Below are 25,161 nucleotides of genomic sequence, written 5' to 3'. Positions count from 1 at the left end.
ATGAATATAGGATCATAATGAGTGTATCCATAAATGTCCTATTGTTTAACCTACTGCTGACTAGCAGGTGCTAGAAAGATCTAGCTGTACACATACACCAGATTATTTCTTATTGGCTCAGCAGTGTTTCTGTGCTCTTCAGTATTTTCTTCCAGCCACAACGAGTCTCTGTAATCCTCTGAAGTGCTGTGTAAATGGAGCTGTAGTTCTGATTGGAGTATTACCCACCGATAGCTTTGTAAAGTTCATCACTGCTTTTCAAGAGACAAATAAATGCTGTTAGCTGCTGGAGCAGGGGAAGGAAGTATCCAGAGCCTGCTGCAACAGCCATCACCCCCTGCTGTAGAGAGAGTGCGCCATCGTCTGGTGATGCAGCCACATTACAGCAACATCCTTAGTCACCATCCAGGACCCGAAAATAAAGGTACCGTGAAGGAGGATTCTCCGCATCCCACCAATTTCACTGCTCCCTCTGCTTAACTGGAAAATGTCGCGAGCGTTTTTCGTGCGTCTGTTATTACTCCGCTCAGACAGACCTTCTGGAGGCCACCACCAACACAAAGTGTACTGAAGAGGCTGAAACCTGAGCGGCCAACATGAAAACATGGTCCTTCATAATGCAGAGAAGACCCTTACAAATGCTACCAGCCTTTCCAAGTTTTACCGTTCTCCTCACCCTTCTGTGAAGAGAGTGATTTCTCCATGCCACGAGCCTGGCTAGCGTAGGGAGCTGTCATGGAGAGTAGCAAAAGCTCTCTAAGCTTTTGCTATATTGTGTAGTTTCTAATGCCTCACATTAAAAGCCAGAAGCATCGAAAAACCAGAACAATCTTTCAGTCCCATGGGAAGATTTCTCCCTAGGGTAAGTGAAAGGTAAACACTGGCCATGTTTCCCTTTCACTTGGCCTTGCTTTCCAGACAACAGAGTATTGTTTTGGTTAGTAGAAACGACTATCTTAGGCCTGCCCCACACCTGCAGGAGGGCTGGCCTGAGGAGTGGTCTTTACTTTGTTTAGGTAATGTTGTCCAATTGTATAAGTTGCTTACTGTTTTTTGCCAATGTATGTGAACAACGTAAAAGTGGTCCGAACTAGTGGGCAAGTCCTATTTGAACATTATAAAAATGGTGGACAGGCCAGGATCGAGGCCCTTCTGGGTTTTTCCAGCCTTTCTGGACCTCACCCTCGTCTTGTCCTTCCTCGGACTTCTAACGACAACAAACTGCTTGCCGATCTAGCCTTGCCTCGGGCGGACACGCCGAGCCGCAGAGGCTGGAAGCCTGCACATACCTGGACCCTCACCAGGAGAAAGGGACTCCCTACCAAGCTACAGACTGTGAGTAGCTGACGAACTGTTAACTCAAACCTCAGAGACTCAAAAGAACTCTCTTTAAACATCATAGACTCTTTAATTTGCCATTCTCTGAAATGTTATTTCGACCTCAATCAAAAGAATTCACAGTGGTGGTGTAGTTTCGGGAAGAGGGAATTCGCGTTTTTGCAATAAATCACTGATAAAATAGTCAACGCCTCGCGTGTTTCCCCCATAAACTCTGCCGCGAAACTGCGTTCCACGACAGAAGCCCAGGTCTATTCTCAGGAAGGGCCTATTAACAAGGCCAAGTGCAGGGTTCTGCACTTTGGCCACAACAACCCCAAGCAGCGCTATAGGCTGGGGACTGAGTGGCTGGAGAGCAGCCAGGAGGAAAGGGACCTGGGGGTACTGATAGACAGTAAGCTGAAGATGAGGCAGCAGTGTGCCCAGGTGGCCAAGAGAGCCAGTGGCATCCTGGCCTGTATCAGGAACAGTGTGGCCAGTAGGACAAGGGAGGTTATTCTGCCCCTGTACTCAGCACTGGTCAGGCCACACCTTGAGTACTGTGTCCAGTTCTGGGTCCCTCAATTCAAGAGAGATGTTGAGGTGCTGGAAGGTGTCCAGAGAAGGGCAACGAAGCTGATGAGGGGCCTGGAGCACAAATCCTATGAGGAGAGGTTGAGGGAGCTGGGGTTGTTTAGCCTGGAGAAGAGGAGGCTCAGAGGTGATCTTATTACTGTCTACAACTACCTGAAGGGGCATTGTAGCCAGGTGGGGCGTGGCCTCCTCTCCCAGGCAACCAGCAATAGAACAAGGGGACACAGTCTCAAGTTGTGCCAGGGTAGGTATAGGCTGGATATTAGGAAGAAGTTCTTCCCAGAGAGAGTGATTGGCATTGGAATGGGCTGCCCAGGGAGGTGGTGGAGGCACCGTCCCTGGGGGTCTTCAAGAAAAGTCTGGATGAGGCACTTAGTGCCATGGTCTGGTTGATTGGCTAGGGCTGGGTGCTAGGTTGGACTGGATGATCTTGGAGGTCTCTTCCAACCTGGCTGATTCTATGATTCTATTGGCATGGACCTGGAAAGGTGCTCAGAATTAGGAGCACAGTGCTCTGCCATTTGTGTTGTCTCTTGGGCATCGTGAAGGTGAGAGATGCCAGCGTCACCAATACGGTTACGCTGAGAAGCTCTTGGCAAAGTAAAAAGAAGAGCAAAAGCTCTTCCACTTGCCAGGTGGAAGTTTACTTTGGTTGTGGGTGGGGGCTGAATTGAGCTTACCCATGCATGGCTCTATCCTACCTGATGTGTGCCTCTCCTGGATAACTGGTGTCCACTCCATTTTTTTCCCAAAACAGCATGGCAAAGCAGAGGCATTGCCATGGAGAAAGGGCAGCTGACAGAACCTACACATGGCTGCACAGCACTCCACAGAAATTTTAAGTTCAGTAGCCAAGCAAAGCAGGGCTGTGAAGATTGACCAACATTATGACCTGTTATAGGGTAACTCAGTAACAACCTTCATGATGAGATGCACAAATTCCAAGCAGCAGCCAAGTTCAGGTGGTTATTACTCATTTGGGAAATAGAAATAATCACAAGTTATCATTTTGTTTTGATAGTATTACTGATTTCATAGTATAGAATTCCCAGCATTGGATTTTCTCCACAGTATTCAACTTGTAACATGTCTGCAGAGCTTCTTAAAAAGGTGAAAATGTGTTTCACACCTCAGAGGAAGTCATTGGTCTCTCAGTAAATTTTTGGAGCTGTAAGAGCTGGAAAACACGAAACAAACCAAAGAGACTGTCCAGACTTTTTAAGCCAACACATCTTTAGGAAATTTCCACCATCTCCAGAAAGATTGTTTCCTATCTAATTCTTAAACCAGAGCACTACTGATCCCAGGCAGTCACAGAGAAAGTAATTAGGTCTATTTTATTCCTCTCACAGTTTCCTCTCTCCATCTTCCACTTCAAAAAGTCACTCTCTTGATTTCCTTCTAGCCTGTGTCCATGTCCTTCTTATGCTGCTCTTCACAGGAGCCGAAAACCCACATCCCAACAGTGTTTTCTTCCTCCCTCTAGATGGTGCCATATGCTTTCGCTGGGTAAATTGGCACCGCCTAACATCGCAGCTTTGCTAGAGTGGCCTTAACCCTACTGCAGATGACAGAATCACAGAACGTTAGAGGTTGGAAGGCACCTCCAGAGATCATCGAGTCCAACCCCCTTGCCAAAGTAGGACCACCCAGGGTAGTTCACGCAGGAACACACCCAGGCAGGTTTTGAAAGCCTGTAGAGAAGACTCTGTGACCTCTCTGGGCAGCCTGTGCCAGTGCTCTGTCACCCTCACTGTAAAGAAGTTTCTCCTCACGTTGAGGGGAAACCTCTGTTCAAGGTTGTATCCATTGCTCCTTGTCTTACTGCTGCTGACCAGTGAAAAGATATTGCATCCATCCACTTGACACCCAGCCCTCAGATATTTATAGACACTGATGAAATCTCCTCTCAGTCTTCTGTTCTCCAGACTAAACAGACCCAGATCTCTCAGCCTCTCCTTGTAGGGGAGATGCTTAAGTCACCCAGTCATCCTTGTGGCTCTCTGCTGGACTCTTTCCAGCAGGTCTCTGTCTGGGGATCCCAAAACAGTATTCCAAGTGTGGTCTCCCTAAGGCAGAGTAGAGGGAAAGAAGAACCTCCCTAGACCTGCTGGCCACACTTTTCTTAGAATCATACAGTCAACCAGGATACCTTTGGCTCTCTTGGCCACAAGGGCACATCGCTGGCCCATGCAGAACTTGCTGTCCACCAAGATTCCAAGCTCTTTCTCCACGGAGCTGCTTTCCAGCAGGGCAGCCTCCAACCTGTACTGCTGCTTGCTGTTATTTCTCCCCAGATGTAGGACCCTGCACTTGTTCTTATTTATAAGGTATGCCTTCACCCAGCTCTCCAGCCTGTCCAAGATCTCATTGGATGGCAACACAGCCTGACAGCTGTTGGCCACCTCCCTCCAAGTTTTGTATCATTAGTGAACTTGCTTAAGGTACATTCAGTGCCCTTATCCAGGTCCTTGATAGAGATCTTGAACAAAACTGAACCCAGTACTGATCCCTAGGGAACATCACTGGCAACAGGACTCCAACTTGACTCTGTGCCACTGATGACAATCCTCTGAACTCTGTTGTTGAGCCAGTTTTAGATCCACCTGCTGTGATGGTGGATCGAATACCTGAAGTATTGTGTCTAGCTCTGGGACCCTCAACACAAGAAGGACATGGACCTGATGCAGAGGGTCAAGAGAAGTGCCACAAAAAATGATAAGAGAACTGGAGCAAACCTCCTGTGAAGACAGATTGAGAGAGTTGAGGTTGTTCAGCTGGAGAAGAGATGGTTCCAGGGAGACCTTACAGCACCTGATGGGGGCCTACAGGAAAGCAGGAGAGGGACTGTTTACAAAGGCTTGTAGCACTAGCACAAGGGGCAAGAGTTCTAAACTAGAGAAGGTTAGATAGAGACAGGACATTTGGAGGAAGTTCTTTACTGTGAGGGTGGTGGAACACTGGAACAAGTTGCCATGGGAGGTGATGGAGGCCCCATCCCTGGATATATTCAAGGTCAAGCTTGATGGGTCTCTGAGCAACCTGATCTAGTTAGAGATATCCCTCCTTCCCACGCAGGGGTTGGACTAGACTTCTAGAGGTCCCTTCCAACCTAGTGCATTCTGTGATTCCCTATGGTTGCACCCAGAGGAAGAAACGACAAGGAATCAGGCCTGAGGTTTGCAGATCTGGGTGTCTGGGTGTCACAGCAAGCAGTTGTGGACAGAGCCCCTGAGAACTGAGCTCCCAGGCACATACAGGATGGTGCTTGCAACAGTTCCCACTAAGTGGTGCGCTTTGCTACCAGTTTTTTCCCTCTCTCTCTCTTCTGTAGGTGTTGTGTGGCAATAAAACTAATATTAACTTCCAAAAAAGTTTGTATGTGTAGTGTTACACTGGCAACCTGCAGCTGCAGTTTTAAGAGGGAGGTGCAATCTTCCCTGGTCATCTTGTTTATTTCTTGGGAACTTCATGAATTGCTGTGTTCTGTGTCGTTCTGAAGCAATATCATCTCTAATGTTTCTCCTCTAAGTGGGGGAGTGGGAGGAAATTGCTTGTCACCCAGGGGAAATATGCAGCTCTTATTTACATAGGAAAGCATTAAACTTGGTTGTTTCTGAAATGAACATAAGTCACTTGGCTGGAGTTCAAAGCACAAGGGCATGTGGGCAACTGTTTTCTAACCCATAGATGAGAGAACCGCTAGGCACTGGCCTTAGGCAGGTCGTTTACTCACCTGCAACTTATTTTACCCACATGAAAACAAGGCACTTAACATGAATTGGTTTCACAGAGGTCTTGTGATACTTAATTAGATGGTCTTGTAAAACTTGAGGGATATCTGAACAGCAGAGTGGAGGTATCTTCATCTGATGGGCAAGCAGAGACATTTGGAGACTGCTAATGCAGCATTTGGAGACTGCTAATGCAGCACTGTGTACAGTCCTGACATAGCTTGTTGTTTTTAAAAGCCTGGGGAGAAAGCAGTGGTAGTAAGCACAGGAAAGAGACAGAATCAAGAGCTGGGAAGAACACCTTACACTGGGAAGCCTTTAAGAATTTATTTTGTCTAAAGTGCTTGACTGTACGAATACATTTATGAGAAAACAGCAGAAAGCACCGACAAGCTCTTGGAGCTCTTAAAAAGATCATAGTAAGAACCAGTGTATGGAAACGAAAGCTTAAACAACCTGCACAGCTGAATCTAAGCTGGATTAAGAAAATGTAGTTTCAAAGGAAACACACAGTTCTCCATCCCTGAGAAATACATTCTGCTGTAGGACAGAGTGGGGCAAAGAGAAGCCAGTAACTGTCCTCAGTGCCAAGACAATCCTCGGTTAATTGGTACTGTGCAGCATGAGGGCGTGTAGAAATCATGAAAACCTGCACAGCTGCTTCAGTAATCCACTGGAAACTTGGGAAATCAAGTTGAGCCACAGCAAGATGAAAGGATTTTCCTTCCCACATTGTGACCCAGTAATAGAGAGCAGGGCTGTTCTGCTAACGGGAATGTTAAGTGCTGTGATTTTTGAGTGAGAGGAGGCTTGTGGGCAGAGGCAAGATCTCTGTCAACAAACATGTCATGACCCAGTCATGTCCTTAGATCATGACACCAAGAGCAACTCTAACCTTGGAGACTGTAGAGAGGGACCTGGGGGTCCTGGTGGCTAACAAGTTAACCATGGCACAGCAATGTGCCCTTGTGGCCAAGAAGGCCAATGAGATCCTGGCCTGTATTAGGAGGAGTGTGTCCAGCAGACCAAGGCAGGTTCTCCTACCCCTCTGCTCTGCCCTGCTGAGACCACATCTTGAACACTGTGTTTAGTTTTGGGCTCCCCAACAGGGATCTGCTGGAGAGGGTCTAGTGGAGGGTGATGAGGATGATGAGGGGACAGGAGGGCATGGCTTATGAGGAGAGGCTGAGGGACCTGGGGCTGTTTAGTCTGGAGAAAAGAAGACTTAGAGGGGATTTGATACATGTTTATAAGTAACTGAAGGCTGGCCAGGAGAGGGGGACACAGGCTCTGCTCACTGCTCCCTGGGATAGGACAGGGAGCAATGGGTGTAAGTTGCAGCAAAAGAGGTTCTGCCTCAACACAAGGGGGAACTTCTTTACTGTGAGGGTCACAGAGCACTGGAACAGGCTCCCCAGAGAGGTAGTAGAGGCTCCTTCTTTGGAACCTTTCCAGGCCTGTCTGGATGTGTTCCTGTGTGATCTGTGTTAGATAGGATTGTCCTGCTCTGACAGGGAGTGGTTGGACTCAACGATCTCTTTGGGTCCCTTCCTATGATCCTATGATTATATCCTTCCTAACATGCTATGATCCTAGGATCCTATGATCCAATGATCCTATGACTTTAAAAGCCATTTTCCCTTCATTTAGCCTCTTTTTCTTCCAAGTTATGAGTTTATTTACACAAATTCCTCTGAAACAACATTTTTTCCCTCCATTATGATACAGACATCTCAATATATTTTTAAGGCTCAATTTTCCTCACTCTGCCCATATCCACCATGTATGGTGCAAAGCCAGGCTGGAAAAGACAAGAGCAACCCATCCCAGTTGCTATGTCCAAAGAATATGTCTGAATAATTATTTACAGGCAATTCACCCTTTGTTGTGTGGCAAGCCTGTCCTAAACAACTTGGGTCATCCAGGCCTTGGACGTGCCCGGGTCCATCTTCATTCCCTCTGTGCATTTTTGTCATCTGGGTAACTAGCTCAGGTGCATTGCTTTGTCCTGCAGAAATGTGGTGTTAGGTCTGTGGATCCCATCTGGAGCACCCCCTGCATCTACACTCCTAGAAGGCATTAGACTCTTGATGCTGGTTGTCATCTGCTCTCCAGTTTGCCCAAAACTGCCTGAAAACATGAGTTATTGCAGCCAGGCTTCCCTGTGTTTTCATAAGAGTAGAGATCTGCACTTTGGCCACAACAACCCCAAGCAGCGCTACAGGCTGAGGACAGTGTCTGGAGAGCAGCCAGGAAGAAAGGGACCTGGGGATACTGGTAGATAGTAGGCTGAAGATGAGGCAGCAGTGTGCCCAGGTGGCCAAGAGAGCCAATGGCATCCTGGCCTGCATCAGGAATGGTGTGGCCAGCAGGACAAGGGAGGTTATTCTGCCCCTGTACTCAGCACTGGTTAGACCACACCTTGAGTGCTGTGTCCAGTTCTGGGCTCCTCAATTCAAGAGAGATGTTGAGGTGCTGGAATGAGTCCAGAGAAGGGCAACAAGGCTGGTGAGGGGCCTGGAACACAAAGCCTGTGAGGAGAGGCTGAGGGAGCTGGGGGTGTTTAGCCTGGAGAAGAGGAGGCCCAGGGGGGGACATCATTGCTGTCTACAACTACCTGAAGGGAGGTTGCAGCCAGGTGGGGGTTGGTCTCTTCTCCCAGGCAACCAGCAACAGAACAAGGGGACACAATCTCAAGTTGTGCAGGGGGAAGTCTAGGCTGGATGTTAGAAGGAAGTTGTTGGCAGAGAGAGTGATTGGCGTTGGAATGGGCTGCCCAGGGAGGTGGTGGAGTCACCGTCCCTGGAGGTGTTCAGGAAAAGCCTGGCTGGGACACTTAATGCCGTGGTCTGGTTGACTGGCTAGGACTGGGTGCTAGGTTGGACTGGATGATCTTGGAGGTCTCTTCCAACCTGCTTGATTCTATGATTCTATTGAAGGCATGTCACATTATAAGCAGAGTATTCATATTTGGCAGTGGCTGTCAGAAGAATGGACAGGCTACCAAAATACACACCTGAAGGTAGCTACTGTATTTTTTGAGGGATCATTTCTTTCTGTAGAACCTATGAAATGTGTACTGCAGCTGTAGCAGACCTCCTTAGAGACAAATGGCATCTGAAAGTGTACCTCGATGCAGCAGCACTGCCAGGAAAGCAAGTTCAGAGGCATCTAGGTCTCTCCGGAGGACACAGCTATGTTAGACCTTGCTGGATAGATGACTAGGTACCTGTTTTAGCACCAAAGTATCACAAAGAGCTTTTTCTGCCTCAAGGCAGTAATTTGCTGGAGCACATGAGACACATTTCCCATTGGCAGGGTGAAAAGCAAACTTTCACCCCATTTTTTTTGCAAAACACTACATTATGTCATCTCTGAAAAGAGCTCTATTGTATGTGTGGGCCATGGCAAATCTGGACGGAGGAGGACTGAGATGACAGATTGCAGTGCTTGTGTAAACACACATTAACCCTGCATCTCCAGGGTTTCAACTGAACTCTCAAGCCTGGCTTACACTAGATGCCTTGAATAACAATCAGTAGGTATTGTGCAGCTTTCTTCTTGTGTTTCCTTAACATGAAACTGGTGAAATGCCCTGACCATTTTTGTTTGCTTTATAGCAGGACTGAGAGCTCATGAACGTAGCCTGAAATTTCCTCTCCCGGACAGACGATGCACTGTATCAATTTCCCATTCGTGTATGTTGGTGAATATTTTTATCTAGGTTGCAGCTTGGAAAGATACAGAGCAAAAAGCAAATCAGATTTTACCCAGGCTAATTCTTCTCTCATTTCCTCCAATTTTACACCCGTGACATTAACACGGTTAGCTTTTGATTTATGCTCATACAAGTGAGAGAAAAATGGGCCCTTGAAGAGCTGCCTTTAATTCAAAGCAGCTGGGCAGAAAAAAAAAGGTGGAGTGGGGAAATCCTGTTTCCCAGGAAAAGTCACAGAGCCATTAGCTGTCACTAAAGATGCCTGTCTTAATGCACTGCTGTAGAAGTGTAGTTAGCAGTTCTTGCTGAGTGTAAAACACGCCATGCATGGCCAGCTTTCTTAAACCAGCACACCTGTAAAAAGCTCAGGGTGGGCCAGAAGATGCTCACATTGAAGTTCATGTGGGTTTAAGCTTACCTACCTCTCAGTGCCCAGCCTGGATTACCAAACAAGGGAATTTGTTTGTTGTTAAACTACTGTACTACACAAACTAATGCAGCAGATGAAATTTAACAAGGTGATGAATGTTATCCTGTGGAAGCTAGGAAGCAGTTTTCATGCATGTTCTGTCAAAGTCACAGCATTTCCAATCTGGCAACTTGCTGAAAATTGCTGTTAGCTCTTAATAGGACCTGGGGGAACTGTGTAATATGCTGTGTTGATTAACATGCATTAAGCAGAGGGACAGTAATTCTCTTGTAATAAGAAGCTGTGGTTCAGCAGATAACAGCACAATCGAGTAGGTATATGGGTCAGTTTGAATCTTCACGTCAGTTTTACATCCTCATCTTCCCTGGCCACATCGCACACTCAATAGTTTTTACTCTGAGGTCACATTCATTTAGATGCCTGCATATGGGTCTCAGTGCCTGCCTTTAAGCACTGGATTTTGTTATTTTTTTCTAATCTGCTTGATATCATTTCACTGCAGTGATGGTTTCCATGCTTTGGGCCTCTGGATACCCAGAATGACTTCTGGGAGGTGTTGTCTTAGCACATTGCACACAACATTTCCCCTGGCCTGAGGATAATCCACAGTTATGCATCTGAGATCAGGCTTTTTTCTTGAGTGGCTGCTATTCTGCAGGCTGGTCAGGAGCCATCTATTACAGCAGGCACAGTGCATTTCCACAAGCAGCAGCACTGGAGGATTTTCTATTTGGAAGCTCCTGTCAGGGAACTGCTGGCAAAGGATGGCAAAGACTGTAACACAAAGGCAGCACAGATACAGCAGGCAGGTTAACAGAAAATGTGGAGAAGCTCTTAGGGACTGAACAAGCCCTGGTGGTGCTACCAGCAAGGACCAGCCGAGGTCAAGAATGAGTGGAAGGAACCACTTGGTGCATGGTCAAAGCCATGCTAACAGGATGTGCTGCTTTCTGCAGCCAAAAAGTCAGACATTTTTGCACCTATTCTCTCCTTTTTCTTTGTTTCTTTAGATAAAGGACATAAAACAGTCATCTTGATTCCTTGGACATGAGGGATTAGAAAATTTCCCAGTAGAGAAAGACCTGTGAGTATTAATCAACAGCTGGCCGACTGTGAGCCAGCAGTGTGCCCAGGTAGTCAAGAAGGCCAGCAGCATCCAGGTGTCTATCAGGAACAGTCTGACCAGCAGGTCTAAGGAAGTGATTGTCCCCCTGTACTCGACACTACAAACCTTGAGTATTGTGCTCAGGTTTGGGGCTCTCACTACAAGAAAGACATTGAGGTGCTGAAGAGTTCAGAGAATGGTAGTGAAGCTGGTGAGTGTCTGGAGAACAGGTCTCTGAGGAGCAGCTGAGGGAATGGGGGTTTAGTCTGGAGAAAGGAGGCTGAGGGGAGACCTAGCTCTCTGCAACTACCTGAAAGGACAATACAGAGAGGCAGGTGCTGGTCTTTTTTCCCAGGTAATTAGTGATACAACAAGAGGAAGTGGCCTCAAACTGCACCAGGGTAGATTCTCACTGAAAGAATAGTCAAGCATCAGAACAGGCTGCCCAGGGAGGTGGTTGAGTCACTATCCCTGGATGCATTTAAAGTTCATTTAGATGTGGTGCTTAGCAATATGGTTTAGTGCTGAACTTGGTACAGCCTGGTTGGGCCTGATGATCTCAAGGGTCTTTTCCAACCTGAATGATTCTGTGATTCTGTGATTAAACTTCTTGGCTGAAAGGGTTATCAAGCTCCCCAGGGGGATGTTTGAATGCCCATTCCTGGAGGTGTTTAAAAGATGCAGAGATGTGATGCTAAGGGATGTGGTTTAGCACCAGACTCAGTAGAGCCAGATAATGGCTGGACTTGATTATCTTCTATAACCAAAAGGTTGTTATGATTCTGTGAACAAGTGGTGTACCACAGCCTCCCTTTTGTGATGGAAAGAAGCAAGAGGAGCTCCAGCCATGAATTATATTATCCAAAGAATTTAGTGAACTTGGGCAGGCTCATGCAACTCATAACTTCTGCAGGGCTTGTACAACACACTGGCCCTGTTTGATAACCTGTCACACACACTGGTGGAGGACATTGCAGTCCTCCTTGTCTGTGGTGGAGTCACCATCCCTGGAGGTGTTCAAGAAAAGCCTGGATGAGGCATTTAGTGCCATGGTCTAGATGACTGGCTAGGGCTGGGTGCTAGGTTGGACTGGATGAGCTTGGAGGTCTCTTCCAACCTGCTTGATTCTATGATTCTATGATGCATCCCCAAAGCCACCAACAGACTGCCAGAGGATATCGATTAGATATGACCATTGCATGTGGTATGCATTAGCAAATAGGGTGTTTTGGACCCAACTGGAACCCCTGTGGCTCCTTGATATTGAATTTCTGTGGCAAGAGTGAAAGCCAGATGGTTTTATTCATTGCATATTCTGTCTTCTGCAGGAGGCCCTTTAACAGCTCGAGCAGAAATACTGCATCTTTTGGGCACCTGAGGGAATTGTCAAACCCCACGTCCAGACCTTATCACTCACCCTGCTTGCTTCCTGTGTGCTACAGCCCATTAACACCATCCCACTCCAGACCTCAGAATGTTCAGCTTCATAGCAGCAATGCACTCCAGACCTCAGAACATTCAGCTTCATAGCAGCAATGCACTCCAGACCTCAGAACGTTCAGCTTCATAGCAGCAATGGGCTACAGAGCCAGCTGCACCCCTTTCCCTTATTGCACCATCATCTGCTAAACACCTCACCTAAAAGATTATGCAATTCCAATGCCAAAAATAACTTCTTTCCCAGCATTCTGCTCTTCAGGGGTTTATGGTTGACTGATACAGAGCACAGCTTGGGACTGAGGGATGGAGTACAAATTAAACTGAATTTAGGCAACAATTATTCTTTCCCTCCACAGAAGAGCCACGCACTGAAGGACTGTATTTCCTCACCTTTGTCTGGCTCACCCTCTCATTCCAAGGGAGGAGAGAGGATGTAGCAGTGCCTCAGTAGACCTTGGGAAGCATGCTGCTATTTTTTCACAGTTCATACAGGCCTGGAGTGAACGAGCTGTTACCTGAGGGGTCACAACCTCCATGCAGCCATGTGTTTTCAGCAGCTTGGCCAAACATCTGCCTGCTCCTAAAATATTTGCAAGTGTTCTTGGAGTGAGAAAACGGACTTTTAAAAAGTTATTGCAAAATGGGGACTTCCAGGTCAACAGTATCTACAGAAGTGTCTTTTTAGCAGCTCTTGAATGTTGTGGAGACATGGGCAGCCTCCAAGGAAACCCGAATCACAGAATCAAGCAGGTTGGAAGAGACCTCCAAGATCATCCAGGCCAACCTAGCACCCAGCCCTAGACAGTCAACTAGACCATGGCACTAAGTGCCTCAGCCAGGCTTTTCTTGAACACCTGCAGGGATGGTGACTCCACCACCTCCCTGGGCAGCACATTCCAATGCCAATCACTCTCTCTGCCAACAACTTCCTCCTAACATCCAGCCTATACTTCCCCCTGCACAACTTGAGGCTGTATCCCCTTGTTCTGTTGCTGGTTGCCTGGGAGAAGAGACCAACCCCCAGCTGGCTACAACCTCCCATCAGGTAGTTGTAGACAGCAATGAGATCCCCCCCTGAGCCTCCTCTTCTGCAGGCTGCACACCCCCAGCTCCCTCAGCCTCTCCTCATAGGGTTTGTGTTCAGGCCCCTCACCAGCTTTGTCACCCTTCTCTGGACGTGCTCCAGCATTCAATAAAAGGTGCTTCCTCTTTCAGGACTAATCTGAATCCTCAGCAGAGAGTGGAGCAGCTGACAAAACATTTGTATCTAGCAAAATCCCTCAAACTTCAGTCTCTCTTGGGCTGAAAACACAATGCTGTAAATTCTGTGGTGAAATAGAAATTACCCAAATTGTTTGTCTTTGAACAGCTTTGAAGCTAATGCTTTCTGCTACACTTCGCTTCAGTAACACAGAAGCATTTCATATTGAATTCTGTTTTCTTTCCTCCTTGTTTCATTGGCACTTAATGAAAAATCAGGCAACAAAATGCAGGAAACTCTAGCAGGAGGATGGAAGCAAAATTCTCACATCAGATACATCAGTAATAACTCAAAATAAAAGCAGTACTTTAAATAAACTAACTGTAAGTCAGGACCTTGTTTCAAATACAATTGTACCATTTCTCAAGACTGGTAATCCTTCAGACAGCCTCAGGAGGATTAGTAAGAAATTGCCTTCCTCAGGCATACTCATTCATATACGCCATGTAAGACAGTTGCTTGAAATCAATATTCATCTCAGAACTCCTGGCACATTTGGCTTGTTTAAGGGCATCTATATTCACAGTGTCATAGAATATCAGACACTGGAATACCCTGAGTGGTCAAATCACCATGCCTGGAGGTGTTTAACAAACACACAGATGTAGTGCTAATGAACATGGGTCAGCACCAGACTTGGTAGAATTAGAGAATGGTTGGACTCAGTGATCTTAAAAATGTTTTCCAATCAAAATGGTCCTGTGACTCCATGTGGCTTCAATAGTATTTTACTATGAGTTCGCTCATATTGCCCAGATACTTAGAAACTAGGAACTACATGCACAGACCCACAGTCACAAAGAGAATACAGAATAGGACCTTAAAAATTACCTAGTCACAAGAAATAATGAGCTTTCCTGAAGAGACCCTCACCACCGGCCTGTGCTAGTGGGAAGAAGGAGTATCATCTACCTGGCACAGACTCACAGTATCACAGCATCACCAAGGTTGGAAGAGACCTCGTAGATCATCAAGTCCAACCCTTTACCACAGAGCTCAAGGCTAGAGCATGGCACCAAGTGCCACATCCAGTCCTGCCTTGAACAGCTCCAGGGACGGCGACTCCACCACCTCCCCGGGCAGCCCATTCCAGTGTCCAATGACTCTCTCAGGGAAGAACTTTCTCCTCACCTCCAGCCTAAATTTCCCCTGGCACAGCCTGAGGCTGTGTCCTCTTGTTCTGGTGCTGGCCACCTGAGAGAAGAGAGCAACCTCCTCCTGGCCACAACCTCCCCTCAGGTAGTTGTAGACAGCAATAAGGTCACCCCTGAGCCTCCTCTTCTCCAGGCTAACCAATCCCAGCTCCCTCAGCCTCTCCTCGTAGGGCTGTGCTCAAGGCCTCTCCCCAGCCTCGTCGCCCTTCTCTGGACACGCTCAAGCATCTCAATGTCCCTCCTAAACTGGGGAGCCCAGAACTGAACACAGTACTCAAGGTGTGGTCTAAGCAGTGCAGAGTACAGGGGCAGAATAACCTCCCTTGTCCTGCTGGCCACACCATTCCTGATGCAGGCCAGGATGCCACTGGCTCTCTTGGCCACCTGGGCACACTGCTGGCTCATCTTCAACCTATTATCTACCAGTACTCAAAGTCATGTCAGGGCAGGAGGGGGCTATAAGTTTCATCTCCCCTCTGACCCATCACCAGGACGTCCCACCTCAGCAGACCAAGCTTTGGTGTCTGCTTCCCTCACTGCTGCTATATTTGGCATGGTTCTCCCCTCTAGAGCTGTTCCCAAAACCAGCAGATTTAATGGAGAAGGAAAGTATTCCCTGAATTGGAAAGCATGACTGGAATAGTCACAGCTGGCTTCTTGTCGTGCCCAGAGGCAGGGGTACCATGTTGTAGGTATGTGTATTCAGACACCAAGGGCCTTGAATTTATTGGTTTGGGGAGGACATTTGGACTTTTCTCAGACTTCCTTGGTGGGTACTGGGGTTTGGAAAGCAGCTGAGTACAGGAGCACTGTCACACAGACTGGGCACAGTACCCACACATCTGCCAAAACTGGGGGACATCATGGGTGGTGCACGGAGAGGTGCCTACTTGTCCAGCCCTTGGAGAAGGAAGGGTGGCTGAGTTAACCCCATGCCAGCTGGCTTAAAGAACAGATCAGCTCTTTACAGGAGCAGAGGGAATTAGGAAAACGTCTGGGAGAGGGAAGTTAACAAAACCCCTGAATGAAGCGGGCTGAGTTGGAGGCCTTTTAAAGAGTGACTCAGCCAAGACCTAGAGATTCTGGGTAAGACTTCATGCTGTAAAGAGCTCCTAAGCAGAGGCGCTGAGTGATTGCTTTATTGTTCCTTACAAACCTTGCTGTGAAATCCCTGTAAATATGTTTATGAGCTTGTTGGGGCAGTTTCCCTGCTGCTGCCTGCACTGGAAATAAACATGCCTGCCTTTGATTCACGGAAGTTCATCTTCTGGACTCCATTATAGCCCCTGGCTCTGCTTCCACCTCAGACATGGGGCCCCTCCTGTCCTGGCCCACAAGGAGCATGACATTTCTGTTCTCCAGCAAATATCTAGAAGGATCAGTGCACATGTTTAGGATTACACATCCCCATATGGCAGCCTTGCTTGCCTCCCCCTCCTTTCCTATTGTGATAGTTTGAAGCTAGCTAGAATGTTTTGGTAAGAAGAACTAGACCACAGGCTGTGAAAGGGAAACAAGGCTGATGTCTACTTCACTCATAGGCTTGCTGAGATGTATAAGAACAGGAGTCTAAATATAGATAAGGCAGTTTGACCACAGCCTGAGCTCTGAGCTGCATTTCTCTCTTAACCTCACCCTCCATCTCTCTGATTAATCCACTTGCTTCCTAACCCCCCTGGCTGAACCTCCATTCTTCCTTGGGGCACAAGGCAACATCTGGGGTAAGGTAGGGGAGTGGGAGACGGTGGAAGGGTGATTGGGAGCCCCTCCTGGGGACTCAGGTTTCTGGGAGGGCTGTTGTGTTTCTGTATTACCTTTTCCCTTGTCTATTTCTGTCTATAACTGTATATACTGTAAATATCTGCTTGTATATTGAGCTAAGCTGTAAATAAAAGCTTCATTCATATTTCCAGAGCTGGCTGAGTCTAGTCTGGGTGATTTCCAAAGTGGGGGGGACAGGTAACACCCAAACCACCTACCCCTAGAAGAGCTCTATGAACCTTATCAGCCATGAAAAAGCAGTCCTTGGAGGGCCATCAGATCTGGAGACATTTTACTGTCCTTCACCTAGCAAGGACATTTAGACACGGCTCTGAGTTTGAGTAGGCAATGCAAGATTTGAAGGATGCATCCTGTTTGCATCCAGGGCAGACATTTGCAGGCATGTGGTGCATCTACATTTAAGAGCAACCTCAAGAAACTGTATGCATGTTGGCTTCTACCCCGCAGTTCACATGGAGCAATACATGCTAAAGCAGTGAGACCAAGGCAGGCTGACAAGTCTGCCACCTCACGCTGCCCACGCTGTTCTCATGCACAGCCAAGCTGCCTCTGTACCATCACAGCCTTGTGTTCAAAGCAAACTGAATTTGCTGCTGTTTTGTCCTGAAAGTCAGGGTTTTGTGATGCCAGGGATATTGAAGCACTGCAGGATAGGTAGCCAAGATGTCTGTGCAAAGCGGCTTCAGCACAGGAAGGGGCATGGAGTCAGTCATCAGCAAGTTTGCAGATGACACCAAGCTGGGGGCAGTTGTGGCTGGGTTGGAGGGCAGAAGGGCTCTGCAGCGGGACCTTGACCGCCTGCACAGATGGGCAGAGTCCAAGGGGATGGCTTCAATAGCTCCAAGTGCAGGGTGCTGCACTTTGGCCACAACAACCCCATGCAGAGATACAGGCTGGGGTCGGAGTGGCTGGAGAGCAGCCAGACAGAGAGGGATCTGGGGATGCTGATTGATACCCGCCTGAACATGAGCCAGCAGTGTGCCCAGGTGGCCAAGAGAGCCAGTGGCATCCTGGCCTGCATCAGGAATGGTGTGGTCAGCAGGAGCAGGGAGGTCATTCTGCCCCTGTACTCTGCACTGCTTAGACCACACCTTGAATACTGTGTCCAGTTCTGGGCCCCCCAGTTTAGGAGGGACATTGAGATGCTTGAGCGTGTCCAGAGAAGGGCAACGAGGCTGGGGAGAGGCCTTGAGCACAGCCCTACGAGGAGAGGCTGAGGGAGCTGGGATTGGTTAGCCTGGAGAAGAGGAGGCTCAGGGGTGACCTTATTGCTGTCTGCAACTACCTGAGGGGTGGTTGTGGCCAGGAGGAGGTTGCTCTCTTCTCTCAGGTGGCCAGCACCAGAACAAGAGGGGACAGCCTCAGGCTGTGCCAGGGGAAATTTAGGCTGGAGGTGAGGAGAAAGTTCTTCACTGAGAGAGTCATTGGACACTGGAATGGGCTGCCCGGGGAGGTGGTGGAGTCGCCGTCCCTGGAGCTGTTCAAGGCAGGATTGGACGTGGCACTTGGTGCCATGGTCTGGCCTTGAGCTCTGTGGTAAAGGGTTGGACTTGATGATCTGTGAGGTCTCTTCCAACCCTGATGATACTGTGATACTGTGATACTGTGATCCAAGTGACCCAGAGGACTCAGAAATCTGGAGACTACCATTCTCACTTGAAAATAAACACTTGATTCCCCACTGGCACGTGTGAAAACTCAGTGCCTAGATGTTGCAGAAAATCATGTGCTGCAGTATACCTGAGCTGACCTAGAGTTCTGACCCAGCAGCTCAATTGCAGGGTCACTGTCTGCTGTTTGGTTCAGACCTTATTCTCTGTGTGTACAAACTCAGCGTTGCAGACAGCTGGACACAGGCATGCTGATATGCAAGTGCACAACACCTCAAACCCTTCACTCCTTCTTGGCTTCTGCCTCATACATTATTAAATCTTCTCGAGGTCCTTGCTTGCAAAGAGGTCTTTTTCTTCCCTGCATAAAAACTTCTGTTCAGTGTTTTGTCCTCTAGAGCTGCTGTCCTGCAGCACTGTTTAATTTCAAAAAGCAGCTAAAAAAAAAGTAATCTCCCTGCTCTGCTCTTTATGCCTACTACAATTTATTAAGCTATTCTTCAAACATTTCAGATCTCAGCTGGGCTGAAAGGTATTACACAGAATAGGAGCTCTTTGCTCACTGAGCGTGTGAAATATTTCCTTGCTTTCAGGATTCTCTGTGATGTTTGGTGTGCCTCTCCTCTGCTTTATGCTGATGGCAAATAGTTCTTTTATTTTGATATTCATTGTTTCCTGGACCCACCTCATATTTTACCTCCATAACAGAGGAGTAGGTGGAAGGAGAGAAAGCGATTAAAATCTCCCTTTGCAGCTGTTGCATTTCTGAGATGTTTTCTTCATCTTAAGTTTGTGTGGTTTTTAATGTCACAGTGAAAAACACAAGCTTAATGCTGCACCACCTGATGCTGAAGAAGTCCTGACTGAGGTGTAGTCTGATTAGAGACAAGAGCATGGCTCAGCGGAGGTGTCACTGAAGTTCATGCTGGGATCATTTGTTTATACAGATCAGAAGGGAAATCATAGGTGTGCATAAAAATTATTTGTCTTCAGATTTGCGCTGAGATTTGGAGAATCCTTCCCTGAAAGCTGGACAGCTTGCTCTGGGATGGCTGCAGAGGATTTTGATGGGTTGGACTGGATGATCTTAGGGGTCTCCTCCAACCTGGTTGATTCTATGATTCTATGATTTTCAAAGTATCACAGTATCACAGTATCACCAAGGTTGGAAGAGACCTCACAGATCATCAAGTCCAACCCTTTACCACAGAGCTCAAGGCCAGACCATGGCACCAAGTGCCACGTCCAATCCTGCCTTGAACAGCTCCAGGGACGGCGACTCCACCACCTCCCCGGGCAGCCCATTCCAGTGTCCAATGACTCTCTCAGTGAAGAACTTTCTCCTCACCTCAAGCCTAAGTCTCCCCTGGCATAGCTTGAGGTGGGTATCAATCAGCACCCCCAGATCCCTCTCTGTCTGGCTGCTCTCCAGCCGCTCCGACCCCAGCCTGTATCTCTGCATGGGGTTGTTTGTATTCATCTTGCAGTTCTCCCTTCCCTACATATAGTCACCCCTGCCCCAGCTCTCCTACCTGCAGTGGCTGTTTAGGTTGCTGGTGTCATTGTGGGGAGATTGTCTTCCACTTAGAGGGTCCTACTCATGCCATGCAATAGCAGGTTGAACTGAGGGCCCAGAAATATTGTGCCAGACTCCTCCTGAGCTGCCAGACCTTTTCTTTGTCCAGGCAGGAAGAAGCCGAATCAGGATACAGTCTGGCACCAATAACAGATGGATTTCATTTGGACCACCTACACACCCTAAGGTTAAGGAAAGTGTCTCCAGTAATTTTCTGAAAACCAGTCAGAAGAAACCTGCTCACAAATCTTCCTAACTTCTGCCTCTGCAAAAATGCCTTTTTTTTCCCAATCTCGTTGGCAGTTTTCAACTACACATCAAGAATAATCAAGTAAGATAAGTGATGAAGGAGAGAGGTCTGGTGCTTGATCATTTAGCTTAATTATTTGACTGTGGGGTCTCAGACTGCTATCTACAACACAAAAAGTTCCTGTCCATTTCCAGCTGCCTGTGAAGACTTCCAGGGAGGAACAGCGCAGGAGGGCAATTCCCAGAGAAAAGGAAAAGCCAATGGGATGTTTCTGTGATACATTTGCAGAGACATCATGTGAAGCCACCAGGATTTGTCCAGCCTGGCACTCTGAACTGCCAAGGAATTTTTCCAAAGCAGGCATCCTGATTCTTCCTCTGGATGTGCTCCTACCTTACATGTCTGGCTTGGCCTGCCTTTGAATGCTCCCACATTTTGAAGGCAGACCCTACTCTGAATTCTCTGCTGCAGCCCATTCTGAATTACAACTTGTAACTATCTGGACTATGCAACTTCAGTGTAAGGGAACTTAAAAGACCCTCACCTGGCATATGTTTATCAGTTGATCCCAGAAACAATTTAGATTTACTGTGCCCATTTTATGTCTCATGGGAAGTTAATTGGCTCCATAGCAGTAAGCCAAAGATGGGAAGAGACAGTTGCCTGAACAACATCACTGATGGTCACAGACAGAAATACTTTCCTCACTGTTTTGCAGGAGAACTGCTGCACCTTAGACCTTAAACAAACATATGGTGGCTGACCTTTGGATGCTCATCTGGAGCCTTGTCCTTCATCTCTCTCTCCTCTGCTCAAGTTTTCCTTTCTCTATTCTCATCCCAGCCACTGCAAATATTTCTCTTTTCTTTTTCTCCTCCCCTTGCTTTGAGGGCATTCAGTGTAATCCTACACCCTGTGTTATGCAGATAGTCAAGTGAATGATCTAGTGGTCCCTTCTGGCTTGAGAATCTCTTCAGGTTAAATCTGTAACTAATGCTAACACAGACATTTTGCAGATGGTTATTTCAGGACATGCATGTTTTCAAGTCACTTTGTTTGGTGTCTAGGGATAATTCAGTTCCCAAACCTGCACAGGCAAGTGTGTTCATTAATTTATTGGCAATCACTTCATTCCATTTAAAACAAACTTAGACATTTTTGTCCATTTTATTTTTATATGTACTGTTTAATTCATGTAAGCCCTAGAAACAGGAGTTTTGGACAAGCACATTGCATTACTTAGCATGTCATAGAATCATTGAATCATAGAATCAAGCAGGTTGGAAGAGACCTCCAAGATCATCCAGTCCAACCTAGCACCCAGCCCCATCCAGTCAACTAGACCATGGCACCAAGTGCCTCATCCAGTCTATTCTTGAACACCTCCAGGGACGGTGACTCCACCACCTCCCTGGAGAGCCCATTCCAATGCAAATTACTCTCTCTGGCAACAACTTCCTCCTAACATCCAGCCTAGACTTCCCCCGGCACAACTTCACACTGTGTCCCCTTGTTCTATTGCTGGTTGCCTGGCAGAAGAGGCCACCCCCCTCCTGGCTGCATCCTCCCTTCAGGTAGTTGTAGACAGCAATGAACATTAGCTTTTAGCCAGTGAGTAAATTTTTCATCCTTCTCCCATAGTTTACAGGAGTCAAGAGACGATGGACAAATACTCCTAACCAATATTCATTTCACCTCAAAAAGAAAATGCTAAGTTGGATAGCTCTTCCAACTATGAAAGGCATTTTGTCATGATGTTAAGCAAATGCCATCTATTCCAGAAGACCAGATCCAGAATTAGAGCTAAAATAGTCTGGATTTGAGTGCCCATTTCAGCTCATCAGGATTATGTGCCTTGCAGGATTTGCTGTGATTGCAAAAATGAAGCTTGGAGTAGATGATTCATTCCCCTTCTGCCAAAAACTTCTCCAGAAGATCTGGTGCTAGGCACTCCTCGTAACTGGACACAAAATCAGCTCCAAGAAAGAAGGAGCATGGAAGAAGAGAGAGATAAATATCCAGTTAATCCAAACACTGCTTTATCCTTCACTCCAGATGCTTAAAAGATTTAGCAAGGAGGAGAGCTCCTATATAGCCTGCACATCTGTGGTAGAGAACAGTTGATGTATCCTAAAGTTTGATAATCTGAAAAAAATGGATTTGAGAAATTGATTTGGATTAACTTGATCTGCTTTTAGTGAAAAGATTTGGAATCCTAAACAAGCAGCTTAGCCACGATTAACTCATTTAAACACTTTCGCAGCTAAATGTATTCTCAGTGCCCCAAGCTGTAGGAGATTTACCCTTTGGAGATTAAGTTGAAACTCAGCAGTTCTCCTGCCCTTCTCCTTCATGTCTTCCCATTCTGCAGATGGCTTCTTTTCATGTTACCTCTTTTCACCATAGGAGGCTGGAGAAATCAAGATGAGGGAATTTCTCCTCATCCATATCCATTTAGTTGCAATATCCCCACTCTGTTGTCTAGTGGTAAAAAAAATGATCCAAGGCACACTTGTTTTGCCAGGTCACTGAAGGATCCCAGTGATGGATGGTCATCTATGTGGCTACTGCCTTAGATTAGCAAGAACGAGAGGACACAGCCTCAGGCTGTGCCAGGGGAAATTTAGGCTGGAAGTGAGGAGAAAGTTCTTCCCTGAGAGAGTCATTGGACACTGGAATGGGCTGCCCGGGGAGGTGGTGGAGTCGCCGTCCCTGGAGCTGTTCAAGGCAGGATTGGATGTGGCACTTGGTGCCATGGTCTGGCCTTGAGCTCTGTGCTAAAGGGTTGGACTTGATGATCTGTGAGGTCTCTTCCAACCCTGATGATACTGTGATACTGTGATACTGTGATCTATGAGGTCTCTTCCAACCCTGATGACACTGTGATACTCTGATACTGTGAATCTAGGTCCACCTCTCTGCTTAGAGACTATCAAGTAATAAGAATTAGTCCTTGAATTACATATAAACACCCAGAGCAGTTCTGCTTTCTCCTTGCCTCTGGGCCTGTCAGGGCTCATTGTCTATGCCTGTGTCTATTTAGTAACCTAAATGAATTGAGGACATGGGCCCAAAGTGTCACACACTGCTGACATCCACACTGAGAGATTATTTGCACTCCCCTTGACACTGGCCAGAGCTAGGCCAGCTTATCACAATATCATCAGGGTTGGAAGAGACCTCACAGATCATCAAGTCCAACCCTTTACCACAGAGCTCAAGGCCAGACCATGGCACCAAGTGCCACGTCCAATCCTGCCTTGAACAGCTCCAGGGACGGCGACTCCACCACCTCCCCGGGCAGCCCATTCCAGTGTCCAATGACTCTCTCAGTGAAGAACTTTCTCCTCACCTCCAGCCTAAATCTCCCCTGGTGCAGCCTGAGGCTGTGTCCTCTTGTTCTGGTGCTGGCCACCTGAGAGAAGAGAGCAACCTCCTCCTGGCCACAGCCACCCCTCAGGTAGTTGTAGACAGCAACTATAGTGCATGGGCAGCACAGGGCCCACTAGGCAATTTAGATGCAGTCATCCTAGTTTGGGGATTAGAGGGATTAGCATAAATGTAAATTGCACAAATTGGCCTCAGAGCCAAAGGCAGCTCCTCACCCACTTTATTTGCTTGTATAGACAGAGCTACTAATGGCAAACAGTTCAGTTCAGCTACTAACAGACCAGTTCAGGAGTTCCTCGAGGCAACACAGATGCTGAGAAGGGGGCAACGGTGTTGCTGAGGGGTGGTCAGCACTGCTAGGAATCCAGGGCAAGACGATTCACCTCCCTGTTCACCATCAAGAAAGGCTCTGCCTGCAAAGAAAACCCATTTCATGCCATAGGTTGCAGTGCATGCCTGTTGTTTTGGGATAAGGAGCAAGACTGCTTGTTCTCACAGGTAACTCAGAAGCAGCTAACACTAAGAGCTGGGAAGTCTTTCAAGGGCAAAATATTTTCTGTCCATTAGATAAAATGAGCTCTGAAATTCCAGTGCCACAGCTCATCAGAAAAAGTTTTCCCATCACTTTTATTATTATTATTATTATTATTATTATGAAAAGACTATGATTTTTTTTTTTAATCTCCACAGGAATGTTCTGGGGTTTTGTTTTGTCTTGTTTTGTTTCTTTCCCAAAGGAGGGGGAGGATTCTGTTTTCAGGACTAAAAGCACCTGGAAATAAAATGCATTATTTATACCAGACCTTAAAAAATGTATGCCTGGGCTCTTTGCATTTCTTGAGGCTTCCTGGTGAAAACTGGCATTTTGTGTCCAGACACAGCCTGTTAAAAGGCAGATGTCTAACCTTAAACTTACTGACAGTGCAGACACACAAAGTGTGCTTTCTCATCCAGGCACTAATGCTTTAATTCTTTTTTGGCTTTACTAGGGTGTTGTTGGTTTTTTTTTTACAGCTTTTCTTCTTTTTTCTTCCTTTTTTTCCCTAATGATTTCTTTTTTAACACCAAACACACAAAAGATGACACAGAACCAAGTCTTGTGAAGCACAGCCTGAGCCTCTCCAGAGGGATTAAGCTGACCTAAGCAATAAACAGCAGTCTTGCTCCCAAAGCCCAGGCATGAGGAGGTACAGAGAAAACAAAATCTAATTAGAAATGTAGCTTCATCCAGTCAAAATGAATCATGTCACTTATGTAGAAGCACCATGTCACTGCACCAGCCTGCTGATTCAGTGCAACAACTGTGCAGCTTTTGCTCTCTTTCAATTGCTAAAATATTAATGTAAATGCAATGTTTGCCAAAGGCAAATTCTCTGTCCTCTGGGGCAACATGCTACAGAATTTTGATGTAAAAGGGGTCCAGAGCTGCAGAAGTAGTGTCCTTACCCAGAACATTTGACTCTGCTGCAGCCCTCAGGATCCACCAAGGCTATCTTTGAACCACCTACATCCAAAGTTCTCAAAAGCCTCACATGTCTCTCACCAAAGCTCCCTCAGCATCACCCCATAGGGTTTGTGCTCCAGGCCTTTCACCAGCTTTGTTGCCCTTCTCTGGACATGTTCCAGCACCTCAACATCTCTCTTGAATTGAGGGGCCCAGAACTGGACACAGCACTCAAGGTGTGGCCTGACCAGTGCTGAGTACAGGGGAAGAATAACCTCCCTTGTCCTGCTGGCCACACTGTTCCTGATGCAGGCCAGGATGCTATTGGCTCTCTTGGCCACCTGGGCACACTGCTG

At 47.1% G+C, this 25,161-nt stretch overlaps 1 protein-coding gene across 1 annotated transcript in view; it reads right to left on the bottom strand.

The window, feature by feature from the left end:
• GCFC2 (GC-rich sequence DNA-binding factor 2) overlaps positions 1-25,161 on the bottom strand; it is a 988,578-nt gene that overhangs the window by 601,945 nt on the left and 361,472 nt on the right. The gene's annotated exons all lie outside the window — the stretch shown is intronic.

The sequence above is a fragment of the Pogoniulus pusillus genome, chromosome 7 (genome assembly GCF_015220805.1).
Source record: "Pogoniulus pusillus isolate bPogPus1 chromosome 7, bPogPus1.pri, whole genome shotgun sequence".
NCBI lineage: Eukaryota > Metazoa > Chordata > Aves > Piciformes > Lybiidae > Pogoniulus > Pogoniulus pusillus.
Note: the sequence above shows the minus strand (reverse complement) of the source record. Positions and strands in the feature narration are given on the sequence as shown.